Source organism: Olea europaea, chromosome 5, assembly GCF_002742605.1.
Source record: "Olea europaea var. sylvestris chromosome 5, O_europaea_v1, whole genome shotgun sequence".
NCBI lineage: Eukaryota > Viridiplantae > Streptophyta > Magnoliopsida > Lamiales > Oleaceae > Olea > Olea europaea.
In genome coordinates, this window is record NC_036241.1 from 5,588,082 (window position 1) to 5,599,985 (window position 11,904).

The window sequence follows — 11,904 nt, forward strand, 5'->3', positions numbered from 1 at the left end:
TTTCTGTTAAAATCAGCCATTCAACTGCCTTCATGTTCATCTTTTCCCCTTTATTTTAGGTGGTGCACTTCAATGGTTGGAAGAAAATCAAACCTCAATATCCTGATCTGCAAACTTTGGAATGTTGGAGTCACCATAGTTAAGACAACAGAATTTCTCCAAGGCCAGACATCTAGATGGGGGCTTGCATGGTCATTTTTGCCTCCCTCCAGGAAGATGATTGCATATGACCGAGAAGAATAATTTGTCTTTGACATCAGAGGTTTTGTAATTCTTTTTTTCCTACTTTGCATAATTTAGATAAATTAAAAAGCTAGAAATTTGCAAATTTGAGTGATTTATAATATGAACATAGTTGAAATCAAACGTCATACTATTTGCTATTATTGAGTTTTTTATAACAGCTGCTACTCTGCTTGTCAGCGTACTGGACTTCAGATTGTAAAAGAATTTGCTGATATTGAGGTAGCATGTGTGTTCAAACCTTATATCTCCAAGAAAAATGTTAATTTGTTGAAATTTTGAGCACGAGATGCATTTGTGGTATTGGCATAGTTTAGGGGATTTGGGGATACATTGGAATTTCCAAGGATGGAGGAAGTTTTCTTCTGAAAGGTCACATATTAGATGCATTTTACACTAACTTGGAACATGGGTGATACAAGAGTAGGACTATGTCAAACACTTCATTGTGTACAAGGCAGCTATCAGCTCATAAGAAAATGGTGCCTTTCCTTAATTAGACTTTACAAGATTACCGTACCAAAAATTTGCCACGAATGCTTTGAAATGGTACTATCTTTCCTGGATTTTAGGTATAACTAGCCTTTTTTCCTCCAAAGTTTTTACCCCCTTCCAGTTTATCATTGATGATCTTTCCATGATCAATGACTTTTAGGGGATAATACTGATAGGCCTCCCATACGGATTACATACTCTAGAAGAAGCAAGAAAGGTTGAGAAGCAACTAGAAGATGGGGGGAAGGATAACAGCATTCTGTTGTAGGCCAAATAAGAGGGAAAAGTAGTTAGGAAGTGGATATAAATAAGAGGGAAAGGGGGGCTTGGGAGGCAGGCAAATATTGAGTGGATAGAGGGAGTCTTGTAAACATTTTTTTTTATTTGTAATTTCTGCAGTTCAATTCAATCAATAACGGATTGTTCTCTTCGCGTTTCAGTTTTGTAGTTTTGAATTTTGAATTCATTTTGGGTTTTGTGTTTTGAGTGTCTGTTTTGAAATTGCTTAAAATGCGTTTTTTTTCCATTTTGAAAAAATATCTCTCAAAACATATAACTGAAAAACACGTTTACTTTGAAATTTTGATAGTATTTTTTTATAATATTTATTTAATAAAATTTAATAGTTTAATGTTAATATAGTATTAAATAACATATAAATTTTGAAATTGGTGAATCTTGAAATTTTTTTCAGGTATAAGATACACAACCTAAATTAAATTTGGCAAAACAGTTTAATAGATACAAATTAAATCAAAGGTAAATTTACAAATCAAGTCATTCTTAATTTAGGATATCAAGATCAAAAGAATATCTATATTCAAGCATGTTTGAGGACAATCAAACCATCTACAAGAATGCCTTAGATAAAGTCGATAGCTGTGTGTTTCATCGTGGCACAAAAGAGATATCCTAGCATATATACAAATTCATTCCAATATGATATTCTTATTTTATATAAATAATGACTTATTAATTCATAATCATTGCGGCATACAAGCACAAGTAAATGGGTAAAGATTAGATAGAGTAATTTCCTCTTCACTCATTACAAAGACTTTGGAGTAACATTATAAGGAAATCGAGCTACTCTTCCAAATATGTTAAACTCTTTGGGATGTAACATTGGCCAACGCTCACCTTTACTCGCCAACCTGTACAAGAGCACAGAATAAGTCAAAAAAATGTCGTGGCAAGTAAAAAGAATAAAAATGAACTAGGTCAAGATTTGTACACTTACCTCCTCATCCATTACAAAGACTTTGAGATCAGCAGACATTTCTTCATCAAGTGGTGAATTTAAAGCATCACGCACTGTCATCTGTGCAAAAATGGTGCAACCAATTGCATTAATCCCTTAAAAATGCATTTCTCTACGTATACTCAGTCGGAAGTTGTTCTAAAATAGATAAAAGTGAACAAATATTACCCGTTTACCGTTGGAAGAATATACCTTGGATGCAACTACTCGAATTCCTTGCTCCAAAATCTGTCAATAGAAAGCATAAAAATTCATGTCACATAAATAATCTAAAAAGAGTTAAAATTCTGAATAATGAATTCAAACAATCTGCATTTACCAAAGTAGGAATGCCGTTACAGGAAGCCAGTCTTTACCTTATAATTCCCAACAGTTGCTCTTCTTTTCAATTTATATTTCATTATAGTTCTATAATTCAGCCCAGAAAGACTCGGGGGGAGGGGGGGATAATTCAAGAAAACAAGGACCATGAGAAAATAGAAGATTCAGAGAGCATAAAGAACCAAAAAAAAAATTTTCATTTTTCCTTATATATAAAATGCTAACTCGTCAAAATGGAACCTGTACAAAAGGACCGGTTGCCAGACCAACGGCCTTCCATAACTTAGAGCAGCAATACACACTTCATGAACTAACCAGCAAAGCACTTGATAATAAAAGGTGCCAGTAGTATTATAATGCGATTGTCTTCCCCAACAGCTAATAATGATAAAGTCAACTTCTATGACGGAAATCATTCAAAAAAAAGGGAAATATCAAAAATTAAACCCTGATATCAGGAAGTCTCTTGCCATGACACCATTATACAAACTCAAATCCATTCAGCTCACTGTCATTTAAGACTGTCATTGTTAACTTATTCAACATGTTATAATCAGAATTCTATGCTCCATTTAGAAGCAAATCCTATCTTTTATAGCTAAAGAATGTAGAATCTACGAGACTACCCCCACAGAAAGATCAACCATTCAGTCATAGGACTAGTGACAATATCAAAACATACAATTTACGAAGTCAGTCTCCACTTGAGCAGTGGCTAGATCAATATTCACGGTTTCCATTTTTGTAATTCCTTAATGTACAAAGAGAACACATGTCAAAGTAGCACAAGTTTTAGTACCAACACACCTATTTGAAAAGTCACTCATGCCTAAAGCAACGTTTCCCTTTTTATAATTCCTTATTGTACAAAGAACACAACTCTTTAAGCATTATTACTAAACTACCAATATGCCAATTTGGAAAGTCGCGTTGATGCAAATCACAGATCCTCATCACACTACCAGATAATCCAGCAACAGGGTGCCTCTACAGCCAATGAAGTAGATTCAATCACATTTCAAAGCCACATCTAAAATCATCAGATCATTTCTGCAGCAGCACGGTTAATACACTAATATATAATCACAAAACAACACATATCAACAACTAAACACACTACTGTTATAAACCACGGACATGTATAAATCATTCCCCAAACAAATATTGACACTGAAAGAAAAGAAGAAGAAGAAGGCAATAGAATTACCTTCGGCTGAATAGGGTTACAATTGTGAGTTACCCAACAAGCTTAGCCGATTCTGGACAAAATTGAGGCTGACCCATGGTGGAACTAGATGCGCTCGGTTGAGAGGAATGTTATGGTGTGCTCCACGATCGAGATGGTGGCCGGATGTGGAAGTAATTGGCCTCAGATAATCCACCATTTTCTCAAAACTGGACTTAAAGGCGGGCAATCAACAAATCAAAATTAAGAAGGAAGACATACACAAAACGGCCTTTCGGACTCATGAAGGGCATTATGAGTTCTTAGTAATGCCATTTGGCCTTACAAACGCCCTAACAACATTCCAATCCTTGATGAATCAGGTATTCAAAAAGTTCTTACGAAAGTTTGTGTTAGTATTTTTTGATGACGTACTGGTGTATAGCATAGATCTTGCAGCCCATGAGCAACACTTGGAAACCGTGTTCCGGACACTGTCTAAAAACCAACTGTATGCCAACGCCAAGAAGTGTCTGTTTACTTAGCCGCAAGTTTTGAGTATTTGGGCCACTTGGTGTCAGTAGAGGGAGTGGTGGCCGACAAAAAATAGAGGCTATGGTGCAATGGCCACCACCCCAGAGCCTCAGAGAACTACGAGGATTCTTGGGACTAAAGGGATGCTATTGTCGCTTCGTCGCAGGATATGGGGAAATATCTTGGCCACTCACACAGTTGCTTAAGAAAGATGCTCGTCTGGTCATCGAAGGCCGAGACGGCTTTCCAACGACTAAAAACATCAATGACGACAGTTCCAGTCCTTGCATTGCTTGACTTCTCAGAAACCTTTATGTTGGAGACTGATGCTTCAGGGTATGGTTTGGGGGCAGTGTTGACACAGGGCCAATGACCAATCGCTTATTACAGCCAAGTACTGACCAGTAGAGCTCAACAGAAGTTGGTTTATGAAAGGGAATTGATGGCTATAGTGCTCGCAATTTAGAAATGGAGGCATTACTTGTTAGGACACCGATTTATAGTGCAGACAGATTAGCGCAGCCTAAAGTACTTGTTAGAGCAAAGGATTGTGTTTGGAGAATTTCAGTGGTGTGTCAAGGACCGATGTTTGCTTCACTGAAACTATAGACCAACATGCGGGTTGCATTTAATTCTTGCAATGATTATGTCTTCAAAACAGCCCATGCAAACTCTAAACCATCACGTCACTTCCCACTAATTTAAGCCTTCAAAATATAGTGGTTTATGGCTCGGAAACTTCCAAATTTCTTGGCAAAATTCACTGTTCACGTTTTCCAGCCCTAGTCCTAGCTGAAGGCAGTTTCGTCCAGTTGTAGCACCCTTTTTGTGCTGAATTTTCCTAGTCACTGCCTAGACGGATACGGCCATCACTGGGGGACGTAAGTCACTCCCCTACTGAATTAGGCGATGCCCTCGTTGTCGTGTACTGCCGGAGCTTAGCCTTGAATTGCCATAAATCTTCCCCATTTTCCCAAGTCGCTTCGGACTCCGGTAGTCCCTTCCATTTGATCAAATATAGCATACAAGGGGGGACGCCCCTTCGTCTCACCTCCCAGTTTGCTAAGATAGCCTCGACATCTTTTCTAGAAGATTTAGTCACAATGGGAAGTGCTTGCATTGATTCATTTTTGTCCAGTTCTTCCATGTCCGGATTATACGGTTTCAACATGCTAACATGGAAGACAGGGTGAATTTTCAAACTGCTGGGAAGATCTAGTCGATAGGATACCCTCCCAACTTTAGACACCATAGGAAATGGTCCTTCATATTTTCGAACTAAGCCCTTATGAATTTTTCGATAAGCCTTGAACTGTTGTGGCAGAACTTTCACCAAAACTTGTTTGCCAATATTAAACTCCAACGGTCGCCTCTTAAAATCTGCCCACTTTTTAATTCACTTCCGAGTCTTTTCCAAACAAGCTCGAGCCAAATCAGCATGTTTTCCCCAAGACTTAGCCATTTTTGTGGCCCTTGGACTTCAGCCTAAGTCACCAACCGAAGATAATGAATGGGGCGTGAATGGTTGTTGCCCTGTTGCTTATTTAAAGGGGCTCTGGCCAGTCGATTCACTCTTTTGCAGATTATATGAAAACTGGGCTATATCCAACAGCTTTGCCCAATCTTGCTGGTTGGCACTAACGCAGTGCCTGAGGTAACATTCCAACAGCGAATTCACCCGTTATGTTTGTCCGCCTATTTTCGGGTGAAAGCTGCTTGAAAAATGCAGATATGTTCCCAAGAGTTTAAATAATTTTGTCCACAGCTTCCTCGTGAAATGAGGATCACAGTCACTTATTATGTTTCAGGGCAGTCCCCAATACTTAACAACATTTTTGAAGAATAGCCTTGCTGTCTCTACAGCTGTGCAATCTTTTGGTCCCGGAATGAAGGTTGCATATTTCAAGAACCGGTCAACAACAACAATAATAGAGCAAACCCATCTGATTTCGGCAATGCACTGATAAAATTCATGGTTACCACATCCCATGACTGCTTGAGGATTGGAAGAGGATCAAGTAGACCTACCGACAGCCTGTTTTCTACCTTGTTTTATTGGCACACAAGACACGCTCTCACATAAGTCTCCACCTGATCCCGCATATGAGGCCAATAGTATGCTCTTTCGATCAAGGCCAGGGTTTGATCAATCCCTGGATGTCCAGCCCATTTTGTGTCATGGCATTCCCGAGTAATATCCCGTCTCAAATGGTTCCACTTAGGAACAAATACCCGTTGTCCAGTGGAATAAAGCATCCCATTTTCCACTCAGAACTTTTGAGTTTTACCCTCTCGGATAGCCTGCATAAAGTCCTTTGCAACCAGGTCATGTTCCAGACCTTCTTTGATTAATCCCAGCAATGTTCCGGTCACTTGGCTAGTGGCCGAAAGTTCTGCCTTTCAGCTGAGGGCATCGGCCACCACATTGGCCTTTCCTGGCTTATACTCCAACACAAAATCAAATTTAGCTAAGAAATCCTGCCACCATACTTGTTTCGGACTTAGCTTCTTTTCGGTGTGAAAATAACTCGTCGCCACATTATCCGTTTTAATTACAAAACGAGAACCAAGCAAGTAGTGGCACCATACCTGCAAGCAGTGAATAATTCCGGTCATTTCCTTTTCCTGCATCGTATAACGATGCTCTCTCATTTAGTTTTCGGCTTTCAATGCAATTGGGTAGCCATCCTGCATCAACACACCCCCGATAGCAAAATCTGAAGTATCAGTTTGTACCTCAAAACACTTGTTAAAATTTGGCAACACCAGAATAGGTTCTGTCGTAATGGCTACCTTCAGGTTATCGAAGGCCCTTTGACACTTAATCCACCAATCCCACCTTTGATTCTTTCTCAACAGATCCATCAAAGGGGCTGCTTGAGATGAGTAGCCCTGGATGAACTTCCGATAATAATTCACAAGGCCCAAGAAAGACCGCAACTCAGTCACCTTAATTGGCGGATCCCAATCATTTATGGCCTTTATTTTTGCCTCATCCATCGGCAACCGGCCAAACCTGATTACATGCCCCAAAAAGTTTACCTCCTCTTTGGCGAATGAACACTTCTCCTTCTTTATAAAAAGCATATTCTCCCGCAGTACTTGGAAAATGATTCCCAATTGTTCAACATGTTCATCCAACGAATTGTTGTAGATGACAATGTCATCGGGGTAGACTACCACAAAACAATCCAATAACGGCTGAAAAATCCGGTTCATCAAATTGCAAAACATGGCTGAAGCATTGGTCAGGCCGAAAGGCATGACAAGCCACTCAAATGACCCATACCGACTAATGCAAGCAGTTTTTGGCTCATCACCCTCTTCTATTCGGACTTGGTAATATCCCTTTTGCAAAGCCACCTTTATATAGAACTTCCACTGTCTATCAAACAAATCAGCAATTAAAGGAATGGGATATTTATTCTTTATATTTACCTTATTTAGTGCCCGGTATCACATTCGCAAGGAGCTGTCTGCTTTCTTTTGGAATAGAACCAGGGCACCATAAGGAACCTTCGAGAGTCTGATCTTTCCAGTTTCAACCAATTCTGTCAACTGTCTTCCGAGTTCCTCCAAATCCGGGGGAGCCATTCGATATGGAGACATTGCCGGAGGTTTAGCAGCTTGTTCCAGCTCAATCCGATGATCCACCTCCCTTCGGGGTAGTAATTTTTTGGGCAATTTAGGTGGCATTAAGTCCCGATTTTCCTCCAAAATATTTCTGATCTTAGTAGGTAAAACTGCATCATCAATAATAGTTTCAGCCTCGGCTGCCAACCGAGCAATAAATGTTGGCTCGCTCCTTTTCCAATCCTTGGCCAGCTGCATGGCTGAAAGTTGGCTGGTCTCCATCCTCACCGAAATTGTGGGAATCAAACAAGAGGAACCTTTTTCAAGAATACAAATAGAACCAAACGAAGGTAAAGGGGTAGCGTTTACCTTCCGCAGGAAGTCAAGTCCCAATACCAGCTTGAAGTCGTCCATTGATGCAACGGACAAGTCAATGGGTCCCCTCCAAGAACCCTAGCTTAGTTCTGCTCCCCGAACTACATGGACCAGAGGCTTTGCTGCCGCATTCACAGTTTTCAACATTCCGCCCCCATGCTGAACATTAAGTCCCAATCTACAAGCTTCACCCTCTGTAATAAAGTTATGCGTGCCCCCCGTATCTACGAGCGCCTGCACCTGCTTCCCATTCATTTGGGCCCGCACATACATCAGCCCTTTCTCCCCGTTCAAACCCGGAACGATCTTAGCATTAAGAGCATTAAACAACTGGAGTGATCCCATCTGACCAGCCCCTGAGTCCTGGCAGGTTGTAGTTTCTTGCTGCGTTTCCAATATAGAAGCCAGCGACACGAGTTTGGGGCAATCTCGCATGAAATGCGGCCCCTTACAAACAAAACACTCCTGTGGTGCAAACTTTCCTTTCTTCTTTTCGTCATACTCTTTCCGCCAAGGACTTTGTTTGTTGCCAACGGGTCTGTAATCAGCCTTATAATTCGATTTCCAAGCAGGCCTGCTCCGCAGCTTATACTTTTTTCCCTCATTCCCGCCTTTGCCAAAATTTCCCTTGGCAGGTTTGGTTGGCTTTGCCTGCGTTTCATCACTTTTCTGAAATTCGGTTAATGACTCCGCCACAACAATGGCTTCGTCCATGGTCTTAACTCCCCGATGCTACAGTTCCTGTGTTACCCAATTTTCACAACCATCCAAGAAATAGAACAATAACACATCATCAGGCATGCTAGGAATTTGGAGCATGAGGGTCGTGAATTCCTTGACGTATTCACGAATAGTGCTCTTGTGCTTCAATTCCCACAGTTTCTTACGGGCCTCGTATACAACATTTTCGGCATAAAACTGCCTTTTCAACTCTTTCTTAAACTTGTCCCAGGTTTCAACCTTGGACGCAACTTCAGCCAGCTTGTGTCTCTACCATAACGCGGCTGTATCCGAAAGTTACATAGTTGCTGTTCGAACTTTCATCCCTCCTTCTAGGATATTCACCCTTTCGAAATAAACTTCCATTTGCCACAAGAAATTTTCCACATCCTTCGCATCTCATTTTCCCTCAAACATTTAGGATACTTGATTCTGGAGCTGCAACAACTACAGCAGTACCTCCACTCGACCCTGCAGTGGACTACTTGTACGTATCCAGCTTCCGACTCATTTTGTCAATCAAAGTTGACAATACATTCACCTGGTTCTACGTGGCAGTCACAGAATCAAGTGCTTCATTTTGCAGTCGACCAAAGTCTTCTAAAGTGGGTGCTACAGGAAATTGTAGGTTGCTCATATTTTTTTCTCTTGATGCCCAGTTGGTTATGTTTTCTTTGTAGGACTTTAATGAGTATTCTAGATGATTATTTTGATGGCTACTATTCATAAGAGATGTTAGAATCTCGGGTAATTGTTACACATTGTCTTCTTCTTGCCAACTCTTTTCACTAGATTTATTTCAAATATTAGTTTCCTCTTGAACTAAATATCTTGCCAAAACTGTACATCCAACTTTACCAGGTATTGTGTCCATTAAAGTGTTTTCTTCACCTGGTTTATAATCTGTTCGTGGTCATGGATTTTCTGCAGAAAGTATACAATAATCCCTTTTTTTTTTTTTTTTTTACTAAACTCTTACTCCCAGGCATGATTGCTGTACCTTAACACGGGGTTAGCTCTGAGGTAAAACATTCTGAGAGTCAATGGAAGTGATATACGTCCATGGTAATTTAGGTACCCTTTTGGCACTTGTCAATTACTTTCGAAGTGATGTTTCTTTTAATTTCCTCAAAAATAGCTATCTGATTGCAAAGACATATTTCTAGCACATACATTCTTGTCCCCATTGTTAGTTGACTCAGACTAGAGCTGTCTGCTGAAGTTGGTAGACAGGTAAAGTACTTTGTTAAAATAAAAATTTTTGTTGGTTTTTTTTTTTGCTAGAATTATGTTGATTTTCTTTGTTGTTATAAAATGAAAGTTGATACTAATGGGACATCTTGTCAAGGCTGGTAGGAACTTGTGGATTGGAGGATCAGAATTTTCTTTTTTGTTATAGTCTATTAATGCTTTTGTTTGTTCATTACTTTTGTTTTCTACGAGTAAGCTGTTAAAAAGTAAAGTTGCATTTTGTTTCTCCAGGTAGGGGTGGATTCGAGTGAAAAAAAATGCCCGTGGGATACAAATTTCACAGGTGCAAGGTGCTTGGTATGTCAGTGTACCTGCAAATATAGTTTGGTATTTTTTTTTTCAATACTCAAATAAATAAAAGTTCTTAGATGAAACAAATGCACTACTAAAATGCATACTTGATAAAATACTTCTATATAGTGCATTTGATACAATGCTACCCAACCAATGGAGATCCAAATTATGACTTTGAAATAGTGAAACCTCCCACTGCAATCTCAAGTCTATGCTAATGGCTATACCTGGAGACTCATATGCATTACCAGGTGGGGATATTGTGGTGTTGAAGCCAAATGAGTAAGTAGTTTCTAGCAATTCATATTGACCTTTTTATGTAGAGGATGCGATGTATTGAGCTAGAAACTAAAGAGGAGACAATATAGGCCTTTTATGTTGATTTTGTTAGAGAGATTCTTATTGTTGTTCTTTTCCTTTATGCTGACGGGAGCAAGGCTCATTGCTGCTAATTATCGATCCTGTATGTACCAAATTGAATTGGGGTGTTACTTTTTTTTCCATAACAAGTTTGCTATTCGATTATTCATAACTTTATAGACATTAAAGAAGTTACGTTTTGGAAATTAGTGTTTAAGAATCATTCATACATAAGTGTCATGTGACAATATTTGTTAGTTCTCAGACCGGTGATTTGATTTTGGTCTAATTGAATTTCAGCAAAGAAGAAGGAAAAGAAAAGTGTGCACTTTTTATTTTAATCCTCATTGTACTTGCGCGAATATAGTATATTCTACTTTGACTGATTAATCTATTCATATTTTCTGTAGGACAAAGATCAGAAAGCATGGGATGAACAAATATATGCAACAGAGGATGATTGTATACTGATGAAAAATTATTCTTTCCAAACTTATCCGAAGTTATCTTTGTTCTTTGTTTTATTTTTTACATGACCAGTTCGAAAGATAATTTCTCTATGGATCTTGTTGAAGTTTTCTTTATTTCGTCACTCTTTGGATGCTTCGTAATTGTATCTTATGGGTGAAATCATGTGTAAATTTACTTCGTCAAATTGAGTTTATTTTGCTTCTCATGTGTAAATTTACTTCGTCAACGTCAAATTGAGTTTATTTTGCTTCTCATGTGTAAATTTACTTCGTCAAATTGAGTTTATTTTGCTGACAACATTCAACGCACATCTCTCTCTTTAATCCTAAACATTCAACACTAACATTACCTTAAAAATAACAGAGTCTGTGCATTGCACAGGCCAAAGCTAGTATTATATTAAACTTTATATTTTGGTAAATTGGAGAACAAATAAGTTTGGTCCATTTGGTTCGTAATTTATTGATATTAGGGTCCGTTTGATTGTAAAGAAAGAATTGAATTGAATTGAAAATGAATTCTAGGGAATTGAATTGTTTAGAAACTGTTTTCCTGAGAATTGTAAATTATTGTGTTTGATTGTTATAATTTTTCAAGTGGAAAATATTAAAATAAGAGTTTTTTTTTTGTTCGTTTGACTTTGTTTTATATGAAAATTGTCAATTAAAAGAATATATATTTTACCTGTATTGGGAATGAAATTTGTTTCCATTACTAACAAAAAAATAAAAAAATTTAGAAAATCATCTATCTTTTGATGCTCGTTTGACTTTGTTTTATATGGAAATTGACAATTAAAATGAAATATTTTTGTACAATATTTCTTAGAATTTGTTTCAAG

The 11,904-nt window shown here is 38.5% G+C and overlaps 1 long non-coding RNA gene across 1 annotated transcript; it reads left to right on the forward strand.

Annotated features, from left to right (window-relative positions):
• The first annotated feature begins 6 nt into the window (after nt 1-6).
• Nucleotides 7-11,268, forward strand: LOC111394481. The gene is made up of 4 exons (XR_002702611.1): nt 7-262; nt 424-465; nt 9,673-10,235; nt 11,003-11,268. It is a non-coding gene; the product is annotated as an uncharacterized LOC111394481 (long non-coding RNA).
• The last annotated feature ends 636 nt before the right edge of the window (nt 11,269-11,904 follow it).